Here is an 18,567-nt window from a genome sequence, read left to right as displayed (position 1 = left end):
GACGTTTGCCGGATCAGCTAGTAACACTATATACATTTTGATCTTTCGAATGTTTCGCGGTCTTGGTTAGCGTTATTCTTAAACAATATTTATTTGCATTTAAAGAAAAGCTAAAAAATTAAAGCATACAATTGTGCGAAATGCAACCTCAAATACCGCTTTGTGAGAGGCTCTCAAGCAAATGAGACTCTTTTCAGCTCCCCCTGTACAAGCTGACTGATATGTAAGCTGCCAAGGATGTGTTGTCAAGTGGCCTAAAACCCCAGACGTCTATTGAATAGTGTTTTACGCGTTGTAAAATATTTGTTTTAAAAGTACGTCGACTGAGTGCAAATCGTTGTTTTACATCAAAGTATTCTAGACTATGGTAGCTGGGTTTGGTCACCTTATTAGAAATAAATAGTCTAAACAAAAAGTCCGATAGAATGAATAATAAAATCATAAGAAACCACACGAAAACTGAAGACGTCACAACAAGGATACGAAGATTGAAATGGAAATGGGCTGGTCATATAAAGGAGGAAAAGTGGAACAAAAAGATCATAAACCCAAGAAATAAGAGAACAAATCGAAGTAGCCAGTTTCGACTGGGTTAATATGGACAAGGAAAGCTCAGAACAGAGCAGAGTGGAAAGAAATGGAGGAGGCCTTTGCCAAAGTTGGGATAACAGATGGGTTGTCACCAACGCACTAGAAACAATAGTTTAAGATTAAAATTATGTAAAATTTTCTGTTTGAATAAAAGCTCATATTTTATTATTCTAAATAATAAACGACTCAAATATAAGAGTCTTTCCGCCAACTTTGATTTTGTTCCCTTTGGAGTAGACTTCTGGGCCGTGGGGTGTGCACAGGTGCTTAAAGATTTCAGTTGACGCCAGGTAGATATTACCGGTGACCTCAGAGCTGGTGCTTTCCTCGCTCAACGAAAAAGTATCGCAATACAGCGAGGAAATGCTGCCGGCGTTAAGGGTACACTGCCACAGGGACGAAACTTTAAATTTGTTTATTTATTTTTATAATTACTTCTTCTTTTACTGATCGAAAATTTTAAATACTGTGTATTTGATTGTTATGTTTAGGTTTTACTAAACAATTAATTACAATCTAAATTGTTCGTTATAAGTACAAAATTGTTTTATTTTGGCCTTTTAAGTAAAATGTGCCGGTGTGTTAACCAGATCTTCGGGTACATAAAAAGAAAATTGAAAAGATTCAACAATTTGAGAAAGTCTCTATTTTCCATTTAATTAATGTTTTTATTTGTATGTCGAAGTTTGCCTTCAAATTTATCGTATTAAAATTACTAATTCAGAGAGTCGATCAAATAAAAACAACTCTCCCTAATTTAGATATAAACTACACTTTCCGTTATAATTTAATTTTGCCGACACGACCGGAATGAAAGATGTATTTTACAAGAAATGGTAAACATCAAGATTAGGGCAATAAAACGAGGATGTTTTCCATTTCCCGCATAATCCGAGAGAAAATATACAAATCACAATCAGAATCATGAACAATTTTCATGAAAAAAATAGGCAATTTCCTTTTGTTAAACGAATATTTTTCAGTCCAAACAAGTCGTTATTGCATATCACATTTAGATAAATGTGTTGTTTTTATTTGTTGATGACTTCTACAGCCTAGTCCCACTATACAGATTTTTTATTCCGTAGAATTCTGACAGCTATCATTTTTTGACATGTCAGAGGTGACAAACCTTTTTGGCCGGGCACATGTTTCAATTTCAATACGAATCTAAGCATCTGTCTAAACATACATTTTATTTGTTAGTGAATGTATCCATTTTATTAAGCGCGTGCTCCACATAAAAAGTGGTTTTACGGCGACTGATAATTACGTCCCTTTACATCACAATCAGTAAAAAACGCACGAGTAAAGATAACATTTTACTTTCTTAAAAAGGTTTACTAAACCTGGAATTAGTAGGTAGCGATGCCAGCTGAAAAATAAAATAAGGTAATCAAAGTTAATTCGATATATTGTTCGTTATATTGAAATATTTGGTATTTTTGCATTAGGTCACTTGAGTAAGTAAATATTAAGATTTACCTTTTTTGTAGGTAAAACATAAAAAATACGTAGTATTTCATTTTATTGCCCTAAAATGGGTCAAATTTGTCCCTTTTTCGGTGGAGAACTTTTTTAGTGGCAAAACTTATGAAATGTCAGAATTCTACGGAATGAAAAATCAGAGTATAAATATTTCTCTTGAAATAAAAAAATATGTATCTAAAAGTAAAAAAAGAATAGTGATTAGATTTCTACACCTGTTCCACGATGTGATGTTGTTGTGTATTTCTCAATCCCCATTAGCAGGCCATGATCCAGTTACCTTGGTCTTATAAGTACATTGTTCAGGTTTCATTTAACCGATGGTCAAACGCTGCCACAGCGGACGCGGTTGTCCCAATTTTTTATAGCGGAAGGTGCGCGATATACCGACAGGTTACCTTTAGTATCTGTGAATATGTATAAATAGTATTTGGTAATAATAATAATAAAAACTTTATTTATGACAAAAGGGTTGTGACAGAATTCATATATCGCTAGTCCCCACACTAGGGAGGCCCTGTGTTGTGGGTAAGTGTGACTTGCTAGTTTATGTCTGGATAATTTAACGATTTCAGAATCCATACATTTGGAAATTTTATTATTAAGGAATTTTATATTTAAAACATTGCTTTATACAGAGTTCACCAGATCCTTTAAGCACATAATTATCGTGGTGAGCCTGCCTGATAGCTTCGAGAAAATCCTACCACCTTGAACCTTTGATCCTATCCGCTCCGTCTGTCACATTAGGTCTCTTAGTGCAGACATCCCGTACTGATAATATATTGACTGTGTTATTCAATGTGTTAGGTCATAGCTGTAGGGCTAATGTATCCGTAGCGTTGCAAATTAAAATTTAATTTTTTTCATTTAGGTACCATAATGAAAATCAATAAAGAAATATATGTTAAATGCTTCTAATTTTACATTTACGGCCAGTTCTCAAATTAAGGGCGAGACGTACTGGCATTAAATCCTCCGCCAGTTTAATCGCCAAGTTTTATGTTTTACATAATGTATATTAGAAGCTGCAACGACACAATGTTCCACATGACATCTTATCTAATTAATTGTTAATTAATAATAAATATAAAATAACAAAGATTTGTCCTCAATCTTTAACATATTGCTAGGTTTTTAGTTCTTATAGTTTAGTATTCAAGTGTATTTACATACACTACACATACTATACAGATAATCCTCACACTTACGAATACTCGTGCACATAAATTTTACAGTCCACTGACTGGCAAAGTTGTACATGCATCTTACGTAAAAGTTTTTAATGTTTATACAGCATGTTTACAAATTTGCAAGGTCTAATCTGTCTTAACATCCATATAACAAATATATATAATTCCCCTTCGTAAATCGGATCTGTCATCTTAAGAGGAGATTACAACTACGCCTTAACTAGATTCTTTTGTGAAGTTTTTGCTTAAATTGCATTAGGGGACGTGCTAATTTGTCAAATGCAATGCTTCATTCGCTTTTGTAGTTCACGGAGTATATAAAATGCGTATAACTATAGAGACTCATATTAATTTATTTTTCCTAATATTGTTGATATTAATTAAATAACATTCAGCCTATAGATCAATACATTTTGATTATAACACGGTACTCTTTTAATGCATTTTCATGTTACGCGATTTTAATCCCTCGTATAACACGGGTGTTCTCTTATATAACGCGGGGATTTCACACGTTATATTTTTGGTCTGTGAAATTTATAAAGAATTAATTCGTACTTCGCTTGCTCCAGTGAGCTTCTGTCCTGCCCTTCAGGCGATTGACCACCCTGCGACGGCCCAAGCCGAGGTCCGAGTCCCGTAGGAGACGCCCTTGCGCTAGTCGCGGGAAAACGCCTATTGCGGCCGAGCTACGCTCGTCAATGAGCTGTAAAGGCCCTAGGCCAACGGCGAGATCCAATAAAAGAAAGATGTGTACCCATTTATTTCGTTCATAACATAGTTTTATATTCAATGTAAAATAACTTTTAACGAGAAAAATTAAACGTGAATCATTTGTACCCCCGTTATATGGGGTCATACAAGTGCAACAACGTGTTTGATATAACGCGGAACCAATCTACTGTGTTTTAGGAATCCGGCCTACTATGTTTACACATAATGTATGCATGTGCCAACATAGTTCTATTTACAATTTCTTTGAGCGGGGTGTCCTATTTACGTTAATTCTTCCAAAAATCTTTTAGTAACCAATCAATAGAAATACAAAATATTGTTATTTAATACTTTGTAATGTGTTGAAGAATTTTAAAATAGATTTCTTTTTACAATATTACATAACTAATGCGTAGCACACAGTGTTCGTAGATAATTATAACAATAATAATACAGCTTTATTAATAATTGCATACAAAAATTGCTTAGTTAACATTTCTTAGTTAGTAGTTAGTTAGTTAACATAGTCTTACGTTGAAAGTGCATATTTTTTATTATTGTGACGTGTTCACAAGTAAAACAATTGTTAATAATTAATTATATTTAGTTCTCGATATTCTCGAAATTAAAGTACATAGCAGAAATACCAATATTGTTTTAAATCAGTTACACTGTTTTAAATAAAGTAGGTATTCACCAAGGAGTCTTGAGGAAGAAATAAATTATTATGATAAGATATATCCTAAAAAACAAAATACTTAATTGTAAATGTTTAAATAGTATATCCGAATCCGTACATTTTAGACAATCATGAATTCACCTGCTAATTAAGATTATTTTTGTCTATATGTTGTTTGTATGTCGAAAACATCTTGGTATAACCCTTCGCAATGTTAATACAACTCCATCAATTATCTGTGGTTCAACTAATCTCTCGCGTGCAGCCTCAAAACCCATATTACCTGTAATTGACATTTCATTAGGAAATTACATTCAATCTATTACTACTCTGAGTAAGAATGTCATCGAAATTTCAACACGTATCATTTAATAATTTACGAAACGACTTTAACTTTTTTAGACTTATTTTACTAAAAGAGGTTTCTGTAGACAAGAGCGTAATTATTAAACAGCGTACTTTTAACATCATTAAGCATGTCTTAATAGAAGAAACGGAAATTACAATCCGAAATCATAAATCTCTAAAATTTCTACAATGTAATAAATTTCTTATTCCTTTATTTTTAATGTCGATAAATTCCACATGCATGTAACATGTTAAGTATGTAATTATTTATGAACAAATTACCCCTTAATTTAAGCTTTATGTAATCTTCATTATTAGATAGATTTTCGTCAGTGATAATTACCGTTAAGCTAACAGTGTTATTATTGGGAAAAAAAATTAAAACTTAGCACTATTGGTTCTCAAATAGTACATGACAAGGGTTCTGATTCCACTCATATTGTAATAATTAACATCGTTGTATATCTTTCAAAAGGCTTCCGACTGTTATGCTTGTCCTAATATATTAAAGTTATGGAATTTATAATGAATATAAGTACAGTGTACACTCTTTATAACGTCATTCGTTATAACTAAAACTCTCCATATCGTCAAAATGAGATAAATTTGTTTGGTTTGACACAAAAGCCATACATTAATTTTTACCTCCCTATACCGCAACCTCTCTATAACGAATCAAAATTGATCCCTTGAAATTCGTTATAAAGAGTTTACAGTGTATATATTGCACCTAGCCTGTATGCTTTTGACAAGTTTCGAATAAACGTGCTCTCAGCTTATAAAGATGTTATATCACAGATAAAAACAAAATACGCAGTCAAATTCAAAGTTAAATGTAACTTGGCCAAATCCTCTTGAATCCTCACAATAAATCACTTACCTCACCCAATAAGCCGACACTCGACTGTTTATAATTCAACGAGTTTTATAAAGACGATTTTATATTTTTTCCAGAAAATTTTCAATAACTCTTAATGCAGCTTTTACAGGCTTATATTGGATGTTTTGAAATATATAAATAATATCCAAGTCTGCTACAAAGTCTTGAAGTTATACTTCTTTTGGCGCGTAAGGGAAAAATGATAAGTACATTTTTACGATGTGCGCGCACACCGTCACAAAAAACCGACACCCTGAAGTTAGCTAGACCACGCACGCTGTAAAGCACGCGAAACGTCGGTTAAATTTAAAATTATGTAAAATGATTGTAAACTTATAATACATAAATACATAACTTCAATCCGTTAAAAAATTGTTTCCTTTATACATACAAATGAACTGGCCAAAACCTCTTAACTCCAGGAGTAATGTAACTTGCCTAAAAAGATGGCAAATACCAGACCACAGAGGAACTAACCTAAAACAAAACCTCAGAAAATATCTGATTAGGCAGATGAACGAGAACACAAAGAAATCCATTGTTTCAAAAACACTCAAACTCAAACTCAAAATATCCTTTATTCATATAGATAAACAAGTACACGTTGTAGATCAGGCAAAAAGAGCCGGAAAGACTTGGAGCGAAGTCAAATTCTGTGGACGCCCTCTGTCCCAACTAGGGGTTATGGGACAGTAAGTTGTCTACGTCATTGTTTCAAAAGTGATGACAGTTTTCCTTAATGTTTTTTTTTTTTCATTTTCAACCCTTAAATACCCGCATCATGCAAACGATCAGATTAACATACATACATTATTAAAAATACGTAGGGCATTGATGCTATCAATATCTGACGCGCTCGAGGATGTCCATGCAACAGTTTTTTTTACATATTTAAAATCAAGCCGCTTCCCCCACCGATGAAAAGGTATATTTCATATAACATTTTTTTCTTCTTATCATCTAAGCTTTGCATCCCAATAGGTCTCTACGACGCTCGAGTAAATCCCCATTTAGCATCGTGGGCTCCCCTACCATAATAACACTTTAAATTTTAAATACTATTCGTGCTTATTTATAAGGTAAAAGATTGTACACTATTTCTTTAAAATATGCCTGTTTTGACTAGAAGACCCGTCCGTTTCGCTATATTTCAAAGTCAAAGGTATTAATTTGTCTTAGTAGAATGAATAAGAATCACTTTGATCGGGAATAAAGTTCAAAGGTTAAACCGATTGTCTTATCCTAAGAACAAATTAATCTCTTCCGTTTAATCAAGAAAATTTCTAAAATGAATTAAAACCATTATGGGCTTATTTCTCCCGGATGTCCTTTGAGAATCTATACGTATTTCGTTGATTCGTATACATGGTTATTTTCTATGAAAATTGTTTTATATGGGTGATATATTATATCATTGGTATGTGTTACCTTAAACCCAAAATATTGCAATCTGTTTGCGTCTGTGTGAATGCCTCTATTTAAATAATCACTTACGTAAGTAATTTAACGTATATTATATAGAACAAGTTCTAAAAGATCATTCGAAACCTAATAATATTTCTTTTATTAAGTAAGCATTGAAGGCATACACACTACAACGTTAAAGAAATAAATTATGTAAAGTTATACCTCAATGAATGCATTAGTTTCTTGAACATCAAAGAGTCCTCGTCTTGTTTAAGCTCGGAGCTTCCCAGTCAGTGTATAGCGGAGTATATAACTGTTATGTTTTATTAAGTGTACCTATTCATTGCAAGATTATTAACTTTTTCGTTCTGAAATAAAATACAGATCGTAATACATTTTCACCTTCTCATTTGTCCAATTCCTATCGGCTGATCTTGGATACTGAAAAAAATAAAAAACATTAATGTGTAAGGTTACTACACAGTTAATGACTACCTAGAAGACAAAAACACGTGGAAATAGTTCTAGTTATATTGTTACAATTTGTTTTGTTATCTTTGTAGTGTTGTGTGTTATGGTGAATGTGGTAAATCACAAAACAGATTTTTTTTTTACTTATGTAACTTTAATGACGTTATGGCTTATGACATTTTCCTTTGAATAATTGTAATGTAGAGGGAGGGTAAAACTTGCTGAGTTTCTTGCCCGTTCTTCTCAGAACAAGGCCTCCTGGTAGTTTTGCGAACGGATGGCGTAATCTTGCTCTTTCGGAAATTTTGTAAACGTTTTTGACATTCATAAGCATGCTCTAACACGCATCTAAACTTAATAAACGTATTTTGATTTGATTTGATAACTCCTTGTCCATGTATTTTTACTCAGAACTCTTTAATAAAAAAATTACCCCGTTATTCATAGACTTATTCTGCTCTAATTTGTCTCTTTTTATTAGATTAAAAGAGACATATTTTTTTATGAGCTTAGGATTTATATCAACAGACCAATAAAAGCAATGTGTTTAGTACTTTGCCATGCAAAGTCAAATATCAAGACAATTCTAAAGAATCTTTCGTATTACATGACAAATTTATGGATATCAGCTAGTAAATAAATTGCGTGGATCTGTGGAATGTGAGCTGTATGCAATTGACATTGGTATAATTTACGAGTACAACCTTTTGCGTTGTGCACTGAAAGCTTTTGAAATTGTCAAGTGACTGAAAGAAATAGCATTTATGAAATATCAACTAATTTATATAAAACTAAGATTTTTGTGGGTCTGTCGGAAAGTTTTAGGTAACTAAAAATTCTGTCACAGCTTAGACTTTGACAGCAAAAAAAATAAATCTCACTAACAATATCTTTATAATCGTTTCTTCAAAGTATTTTATGATAATCAGACGTGGGTTGAAACTGACAATTTTCATTTTCATTGACAGTTTTTACTTACAGTGATGCTACAAACAAATTGTATCTATTTAATGTAATTAATGTTAACTAAACCCTGTGATATTTAAAATAATGATATTATTAATTACGGGGTGGACATAAAAAGGCGCTTTGGGAGATCATTAACACTTAAAACATCAAATGTTTGCTTAAGTGATCTCCTGTTATGTCACCGCATCCATAGCGGTTAACAGTTTTACAGGATTTGTCAGTAAAAATAACCTTAAATCCAAAGAAACACGTATTTTGAGGTTTCGGAACTATACATATAACCATGTTTGTGTATAGTACTTATGTAGTTTTTTTTTTAATTCTTAATACTTTGCTTTTTAAAAACATATAGATTCGATAAAATGTAGAAATGTAAACAACTTATACAGGAATTTTGTTTGATATTCGAATCCTCTCAATCAATATACTTGTATTACATATGATACCAATAATATATACTTGGTGAAGTATGCAACTGTATTGAGTTCGATGGGGTATTAATTATCTCAAAGCTTCGAGATTCAAAGTTCACCCTCAGTCAGCTTAAAGCTTCCGTGAGGGATGGTCGTGTGATATGTATATTTATAATATTAAAGTTTTTATTGCCGCTTTAGGATCGCGTTTATGTGCTTTTCACTTTAAAGAGTGCGAAATTATATAGTGTGTGGATGTGTTGTGATATTATTTGGAGAATTGTATATAGGTAAATAAAATTTATTATATTGTTGAAATTAGTAAGTACTTAGTTGGAAAACTATATATTGGTATAAATATTAAGCTTTAACCAAATGTGTTTCGTGAGTAAATCGTTTATTATCTTTTTTATCTCATTATACATGTTATATATGAATCATAAACGTTAACATAGAAATTCTTAAAATAATATTATCAAAAAAGTATTTCAAAATAAGCCTTTTTAAAATTATTTTTACCTAAAGACAATTTGAAGATGGAGAATAAATGCCAAAGAAAATCTACAATGCTTTTCTCTTTCGTTTTTGTGTTCTCATGAAATTCTAGTTCAATTGGACTAATTACCGCTTTATAAATGAAAGTCGAAGGAGGTAAGCGTTCCTTTCTTTCGTTAAAGACCATTGAAACTTATTTCTTAGAGCGATTCGCAAAAAATACTTTGTTGGATTGAAACGTACGTTATCCCACTTAAATTTAATATTTTAACAGAAACCTTTTCAGTTAAAATACACTTAAATTTTATAAAATTATTTGAATTCCGTAAATATATCTAATATATAAAATTCTCGTGTCACAGTTTTCATTGCCATACTCCTCCGAAACGGCTTGACCGATTTTGATGAAATTTTTTGTGCTTATCCGGTATCTATGAGAATCGGCCAACATCTATTTTTCATCCCCCTAAATGTTAGGGGTAGTCCACCCCTAAATTTTTATTTTTATTTTTTAAATAAAATTTTTAATTTCTATTTTTTTATGATACAGCGTTAAAAAATACATACAACCCCTAACTTTCACCCCTCTCCGATCAACCCCTATTTTTTATTATGAATGATATACATGGCAAAACGACGTTTGCCCGGTCAGCTAGTATTTTATATATATCTCATTAGATATTTAGAGATAATAAAACATTTTGAGTATTCATTTGTTTTTTCTATAAAGGGACATAATTGTTGGATTTCGACGAAACTGTTGACAACTAAATATACAAATGGGTTTATATACAACCTATAGGATTTTGCCACGTGTGCGTCCTTGATTACGCTTGTTATATTCAATATTAATATTAGAACTATATATATTCCAGATAGGCTACTATGTAGGAGACCTATAAATAAAAAAGTAACAAGAGTATTATGCAACGTAATTTAAATCACTATTTACTTATTGTAAAATGAGTTTAAGTCTATTTGATTTATAATTGCTAATTACTTTGACTCATTTTTTTTTAAAGACAATTCACACCAATTGACCTAGTCCCATGCTAAGCTGGTGAAGCATGTGTTATGGGTACTAGGCAACGGATATACACACTTATTATAGATAGATAGAAATATAAATACATATTTACAACACCCAAGACCTAAACGCAACACCAAATGCTCATCACATCGATGTTCGTCTCAGCCGGGGATCGAACCCGGGACCCATGGATTCGCAGTCAGGGGGTACTAACCACTAGACCAATGAGTCGTCTAATTTATTATGATGAATGTATTAAAAAATATATTGTAATATTAATTTAATTCCAGATTTTAATGCCAAGACTGGCAATTAAGCTGCGTCAATTAAAATCATTATATATAAATATACCAACTTTCAACTATTATTTCTAAATTCCAGAACCTTATATCCATCCTAGTCTAACAAGATTAATCCGACGAAGCTCAATATTTCTTTATTAAAACCATAACTTTGCATCATCTTAAAGAATTAATATCTCTCCGCTCTAATATTATCTTAAAATTTTCAAATGTATCTCGGAAAATGGCTAAATTACTAAAGTTAGGTAATTTCTTATGAAAGCAATTTTTGTTGTTAGGGATAATAAGGTCCATAATTCAGTGGTGTGCGTAGTAAATAATGGTATTTATTATTACCTTCTAGAACCAAGAACGGCTGGACCGATTTTCATGGTTTTTTTCAACTAAAAACAAATGAAGATTGACCAAAAAAAGAAAAATAATTAATGTTTATCTAGCCGATACGGCAAATGTCTCCCCTCAAATTAAAGAACGTATTTAAAGAAAGGTTGCGAAGGTCAAGATATATCCACAATAATATTATAATATTTGTTTAGATTTTAAATAATATATTATATATAAGAGAGTGAAACTCAAATGAGTTGCAAAAATATTTATTTTAAGAAACAACATTTAGAGTTTGTTATTTCAGTTGAAAATCACTTTTATCCTATTTCTTTTATAATCAATCCAAAATGGACTCACTAAACTAACACATACATAGACAAACAAAAGTAGCGTCTTTTCCACAGACCACAGACAAACAAAATTAAATGAACATCTGTATAAAGAAAATATTATGTAATTAATAACCTAATTTAAGATTTATAGTTTTTTCTTTACATATATACTTATAATTAACTAAATTAAAACTTAACTTGCTCTCACATTTGCATTCCCCAAAATATTCCTTTTTTATGTAAAAGCAGGCAAACGGGCAGGCGGCTCACCTGGTCTTAAGTGACACCACCGCCCACGGACGCTCACATTGCCAGGAGGCTCGCAAGTGCGTTGCCGGCCTTTTAAGAAATGGTACGCTTTTTTCTTGGAGGGCCCTAAGTCGTATTGGTTCGGAAATACATCAGTGGGCAGCTGTGGTGGTGTGGCAAAAAATTCCTGTATATTAGAATTACGTATTTGTTTTGTAACAAAAAAACTCTCATCTGATACTTTTGATTCAATCAGGATTAACAACCCAACAAATAACACTGCTATTTTAAAATGCATTTGTATCAACAAAGAGGTCACGTTTCAAAGTATCCCTGGATATGAAAACTAGAATATAATTTTAATACGTCCAAAAGTATCCAGCAAGACGTTTCAATTTCAGCAAAATTTTATTCAGCAGCTAAAGATTTAGTCAAATTAGGGTCGGTTCAAGAAATGTACTATATTCTTACTTCCTATTTTCGTTTTAAAATAGTTAAAATAAGGTTCAAAGTCCCATAACAATGAATGTCAACTGTTTCCGAGTAAGGGAATTATGAAAGTTAGGAATAGGTATTGTTACCGCTCGTCCGTTTTAACCCTTTACGTCTTTTGTGAAAGTATGACACAGTTTTTATTCAAAAACTATACCATTCTTATAGTAGATATGTCATTATATAATATTCGAACTATAGACAAGCATACATTAAACATAACTACATATATTGCGTAATGGAACTACGCGGTTAGCTATTATAGATAATGGCTACTAAGCTATCAAGGCCTGAAAGGCCAAGGTTCGATTCCCGGCACGCTTACTTCAAGTTCTTATTAGGTATTGCAGGTGGGTTGAAAAGTCCGTAGGCTGATATAGAAAAGAGAGCGATACAACGATTATAGCGGTCATACAGCTTTTCAATACCATTTTTATAGTACATTATGTTAAGTTCCTTTTCCTGGTTAAACTCTTAGTACCAGTCATTCAAGAAAAGAGCGTACCAATTCTTAAAAGGCCGCCAACGCACTTGCAAGCCCTCTGGTATCGAGAGTATCCATGGGCGGCGGGCGGTATCACTTAACATCAGATGAGCCTCCTGCCCGTTTGCCCCTGTTCTATAATAATAATAAACCAATAAATGGAAGGTTTAAAAGAAGCCTACTTATACAAAAATTATCAAAAGACAAGGGAACATGAGGCACCATGTAGTGGCGCCTAAATTAATTTAAACTAGCCTTTACACTATTCAAAACTACACTAAGTCGATGTCATTTTCTCGGATTCTCATTGACGGAGTTCTCCAATTCTGTCCTGCTATCCCTTTTATTCCAATGGGCTCTGATGGGCTCCCTCTCTTTCTTCTTCCCACTGGGCCATACTAAGTAAGGGACTTCTTGTCACATGCCATCACAAGTGCGGGCAATGTGACCGGCCCATATCCATTTTGATTCTTTTGTATGAGTTACGGCGTCTGTAAGATTTAATACTATGTAATACAATGGTGTATCTAATTAGAACGATATTCTAATTTGCATTTCAAATTGCAATCATGTTTTAAGCGTTCTCGAAAGAATTTTCCAAGTTAATAAATTGTTGTTAAAGACATGTTGTCTTGAAACTAGATAAATTTTCAGTCAATCTTAATCAAAGATTGATGTTGTGTTTGTCTTAGTGTGTTTAATTATAAATAGCCGACCCGGCAAACTTCGTACCGTCTAAAATTGACGTTACCGACTATTGATGTTATTTATTTATTTGCTCAACAGTATTCCTACAGCTACTCACTAAACAATATCCAAACAATTACATTGTACACAAAAGCCAAAAACGGAATACACATTCAATCATAAACAAAGCACAGTTCTACCTATTTAATATATTTCCTTATATAAAATATATATTTAATATAAGGGAAGAATAACAAATTATTATTATTAAAAGATATCAGAGTTATTCAAATTATTTTTTAAACATCTTTTAGTTATATTAAATATATCTAAATATATGTTGTGTTACAGATTACCTGAATTTAATTTACGAATTTATAAAAGTAATAAAATAATTATAAGTCAAACATGAAGTCAATCCCTTTTCATTACTGACTAATTCTACATTTTTTAAATGTAGATTCATATCAATATTCAGATCAAGTCGATACGATACTTTTAATTAAATACGCAATTTGAGGGTAAAGTTTACCTATTTTTAGATTTTGTCTTGGAATCATTGCGTTTGAACTATACTACGTATAAATATACGTTTAGTTCTTTTTTCTAGAACAGGGGGCAAACAACAAATACTCTCTGTGGTAAATGAAGATGAAGAGTGAACCCATATCTCTACGCATCAGCAGGGATCAAGCCGCTCGGCAAAAGATTGGTTGACCATTCGAACCGCTCTTCAATGAATACCGGGGGTTTCCCGCTCAGAGGTGTGAGCACTACTTTTTGTGGGGCCGAATTTTCGTTTTATGCAGTTGCAAGCTATGACCAGGAGCAAATTACCATCTTGCCTTGCTGAGCACACCAAGCTTCTTGGAGGCTAATTTAGCGTTTCCCTCCAAATGACCGCGTACAAACGTATGGATGTCCCCCACGCCATTGTTTCTTCAGGATATTTTCTATAATATAATGATTATTGACAATAAATAACAAACTAAAACTTCCTAACTCCAATCTTGTAAAAGTGGACAAATATTTGTACCGAGCTGTAAGCGCATTCTTAAACAAACATTGTCTTTTCAGGTTCTATACACGTATATGTTAAAAGTTGTTGCACTCATCTCGAGTTAGTACTCGGATCGAATTTCTTGCAGTTTCATTGTGTTAGTATTGGTATGCTTTGCACAAGAAAAAGCATGTTGAACTCAATTGTTTAACCTCAAAAGTTCGATTACTGTGCAATTTATTAAATTGTTAATACATTTATAACCTTTATCAAACTTTCAACTGTGAAGTCACCATTGCTTATTATTTCCGCGCGCGCAATACAATTACAAAAAGATATTAACTTCAAGTTGTCATAATTATGGAAACTTTGTACTAGTTGCAGCTCCTTGCATGTAAATAAATAGTATTTTGATTTTAAAATTAATAACTTTTTTTTTTTATAGAACAGGGGGCAAACGGGCAGGAGGCTCACCTGATGTTAAGTGATACCGCCGCCCATGGACACTCCCAATGCCAGAGGGCTCGCGAGTGCGTTGCCGGCCTTTCAAGTATTGGTATGCTCTTTTCTGAAGGCTGATCGTGACAGCATCGCCCACGTCTTAAACCCAAAATGACAACTTGCACGAGGACATAATAGGCTTAATTATTTAAAACCCAAAAATAACAGTACATTAACAGAGGTAATATTCTTATTCCTCGATTAAAAAAAAAAATATGATTTCACAGATTAGGTTTACAGATGGCTTCGGGTGACTTATAAAGGTGATTAATAGGGAAAGCGGATTAGACTATATCGTATTTGTATGATTGCTGAATTACTTAGAGATTTTCTGATGATATTAAGTTATATTGGGCGGTGTGGCCATTCATTAACATATAATGATTTCAATCCCTACCTTATTTCAAATAGACTACCGTATACTCTTCCGAATTTGAGAGTCTTTTATCTGTGAAAATGTTAAGATAATAAAAATATTCTTAACTTTGTTTTGACTTGATTGGATTAGTGTTAAATTGCTTTTATGCTTAGGTGAATAAATTAACATTTATTATTACAATTTTTGTATAAATAATTATAAAATATAACTTAATTTGATTTTGGGCTTTTGATAGACATTATAATTATCGGGTCACAAAGTTTTTAAAAATAAATTTTATCATTATTAGTAATTATATTAAAAGATAATTCGACACTATAGCAACTTTTTGCATCCCAAAATAATTTGCGTGATGAATCGCGTCATTGATATTGACGAAAACATTGGTCGTTTAATTTCTGCTATCGAATCGATTGTCAATACATTGTTATACAATTGAAACCTTTAATGACATGTACGAGGGGTGATCCAAAAGTAATGATAATCAATATGAAATAAGGATATTTAAACTAAAAAAAAAATTTGTTTCTCATCATAGTCTCGTAGCAAGTCAATACATTTAGTCCATCTTTTTTCTAAACCCATAATTCCCTTTGAAAAAAATTCTTTGTCTTGACCCTCGAAAAACACCTCTACAGCAGTATCACCTCGCTATCGTCGTCAATTTTTTTGCCTCGGAGGTATTCCTTGAGCCGAGGAAAGAGGTAAAAGTCACTGGGAGCCAGGTCTGGCAAATAGAGTGGGTTTTCGAGCAATTCGAATCCCGTTTCTTGAATGGCAGCCATCGCAACGGCGGCTTTGTGTGACGGTGCGTTGTCTTGGTGAAACAACACTCCAGCTCTGAGTTTGCCTCGTCTTTTTTGTTTGATGGCCTCCCGCAATCTTCTTATTTGGTCTGCGTAGTAAGAGCCTGTAATAGTGGCTCCTTTTTCCAAGTATTCCACCATTATAATTCCTTCGGCGTCCCAAAAAACGGACGCCATAACCTTTCCGCCGAACTTGACACCTTGAATTTCTTCGGCGTCGGGGAAGAGGCTCGTTTCCAAGTCATTGACTGTTGTTTAGTCTCCGGATCAAAATGATGGATCCAGGTCTCATCCATGGTCACGAAACGAAACAAAAAATTTTCCTGATCCGTCTGGAACTTTTCGAGATTGGCCTTTGAAATGTCTACTCGATTTTTCTTTTGCTCGTCGGTTAACATTCTCGGCACCCAACGCGCAGAGACCTTTTTCATATGCAGCTCGTTTGCAAAGATTCTTTGAACACTGCCATATGAGATCCCTGTGACCTCAGCTACATGCCTTATGGTCACTCTTCGATCTGCCAATACGACATCTTCGACTTTTGTAACGTTTTCCGCATTGAGGGACGTGGATGGGCGTCCCTCGCGATGTTCATCTTCTGTGGATGTTCTACCCAGCTTGAACTCCTTTGCCCAGCGCGCAACTGTGGAATATGGAGGAGCAAAGTCCCCCAATGTTTCTACTAGGTCGCTGTGTATGTCTTTAGTAGACATTTTTTTCAAACAGAAGTACTTTATGACAGCTCTGATTTCGTTTTTCTCCATTTTGATGTTTACTTTCCGTCTGTTCGTATTCAAATGAACGTACCTCCCGGAAATCGTGGCCTATTTATATGATTTTTTTATGCTGAACTAGTGGATATATGAGGAAGTTAAAACAATTTTTTTCATATTTTTATATGCTCTACAAATAACCGATTATCATTACTTTTGGATCACCCCTCGTAATTAACAATCACAATCAACTGTATCGGATGGGCATTAATTATATACATTTCCCTTTTTCGTGAATACTGTTGATTTACTAAGGCTTGCTGCAGTTTTCTTGCATTGTTGCATTTATCGAACAGGAAGTACTCTTTAGCCCCTATAAATACTAACCCCTTAATTTAAAAAAAAGGGTGCGTGTAATGAACGCGCGAGAGAAGTTATACTTCTTTGGCATTATTAAAAATAGTTTTTGATTGCATGCAAATAATTAATTACAATTAAATAATCAAACACTGGAAAAGGAGTCATTATAGTCAATTAAGTTCAGTTTACAATTGAAAAATTAAATAAATAAAAATTTATTATTATTCTCTTACATTCAGTGTAACATAAACTCTATTATTATTCGAATATTGTTTTTAAATTATGTCCAATGCCGTAGCATCTTCCGTGGGCAACTTCATTGTGTTAATTTTGTGTCACGGTGCGCGCGCATCCTAAAATTTCACTCTCATCAATTTTTCATAACGCGCCTAAAGAAGTATAACTTCAAAAACTGTTAATTTGCCCCGATTTTATGAAAGACTCTTCTCTTATTAAAATACTAAAGAGTTAATAATTAAGTAGTACCAAAAGTCAAAATTCATTTATTCAGTTGAATCACATGATCACTTTGAATTGTCAATTCTACCGCCTGTTTAGAATCGCGACCCAAGGAGAAAGGCAAGAACCCAAGGCTAGGTTTTTTATCGTCTTTATTTACAATCCAAACAGTAGTACAGTTACATTAAACTGCTGGCATAGTTAACTACCATCGCAGAGTAACCTCCTTTTTAGGGATATAATCTATTTCCCTAATCAAAGTGTATGTGGCATCAAACCCTTTAGCCTCCCAACTCGTAAGCCGTTCAGCCCAGCTCACTGCGCACACTTGACATATGGTATTTGCTGGGAGCGAAATCGAGCGAAAGCATTTCATATCTAACAATTTCTGTTACGTTTTTCCTGTCTTCCTTCCATATGAACATTTCCCCTTATTCATTCATTCGCGGGCTTAGCTAATTAGTTTTAGATTATAATATCAAATAGTTATCTATCAACATACAATTCCTGAAATAGATGAACATTTATTATAACAAATTTTATAAAATACTTTCCAATTGTCTTCATATCTTATTTGACTGAAGTATTTCGGAACCAATTCGACTTAGGGTCCTTCAAGAAAAGAACGTACCAATTCTTGAAAGGCTGGCAACGCACTTGCGAGCCTTCTGGCAATGTCAGTGTCACTTAACATCAGATAAGTCTCCTGCCCGTTTCCTCCTATTACATTAAAAAATCACCAGAAACTTAGAATTGTAAATTTTTATGTATTTTTCAACCTAGCATTGTGATTCACGA

General features: G+C 33.2%; 1 protein-coding gene across 2 annotated transcripts in view; it reads left to right on the top strand.

The window, feature by feature from the left end:
- Positions 1-18,567, top strand: part of LOC125060224 (connectin-like) — a 123,154-nt gene that overhangs the window by 17,173 nt on the left and 87,414 nt on the right. The window contains exon 1 of one of the 2 annotated variants that reach the window (XM_047665016.1): positions 9,294-9,443. The exons of the other annotated variant lie outside the window; for it this stretch is intronic. The gene's annotated coding sequence lies outside the window, so the exon portion shown is untranslated. Of the gene's footprint in view, positions 1-9,293; positions 9,444-18,567 lie in introns of those variants that run through there. 2 annotated transcript variants of the gene reach the window in all.

Source organism: Pieris napi, chromosome 21 (assembly GCF_905475465.1).
Source record: "Pieris napi chromosome 21, ilPieNapi1.2, whole genome shotgun sequence".
NCBI classification, from domain to species: Eukaryota; Metazoa; Arthropoda; class Insecta; order Lepidoptera; family Pieridae; genus Pieris; species Pieris napi.
The sequence above is the reverse complement of the archived record's forward strand: the minus strand, read 5'-3'. Positions and strand labels throughout refer to the sequence as shown.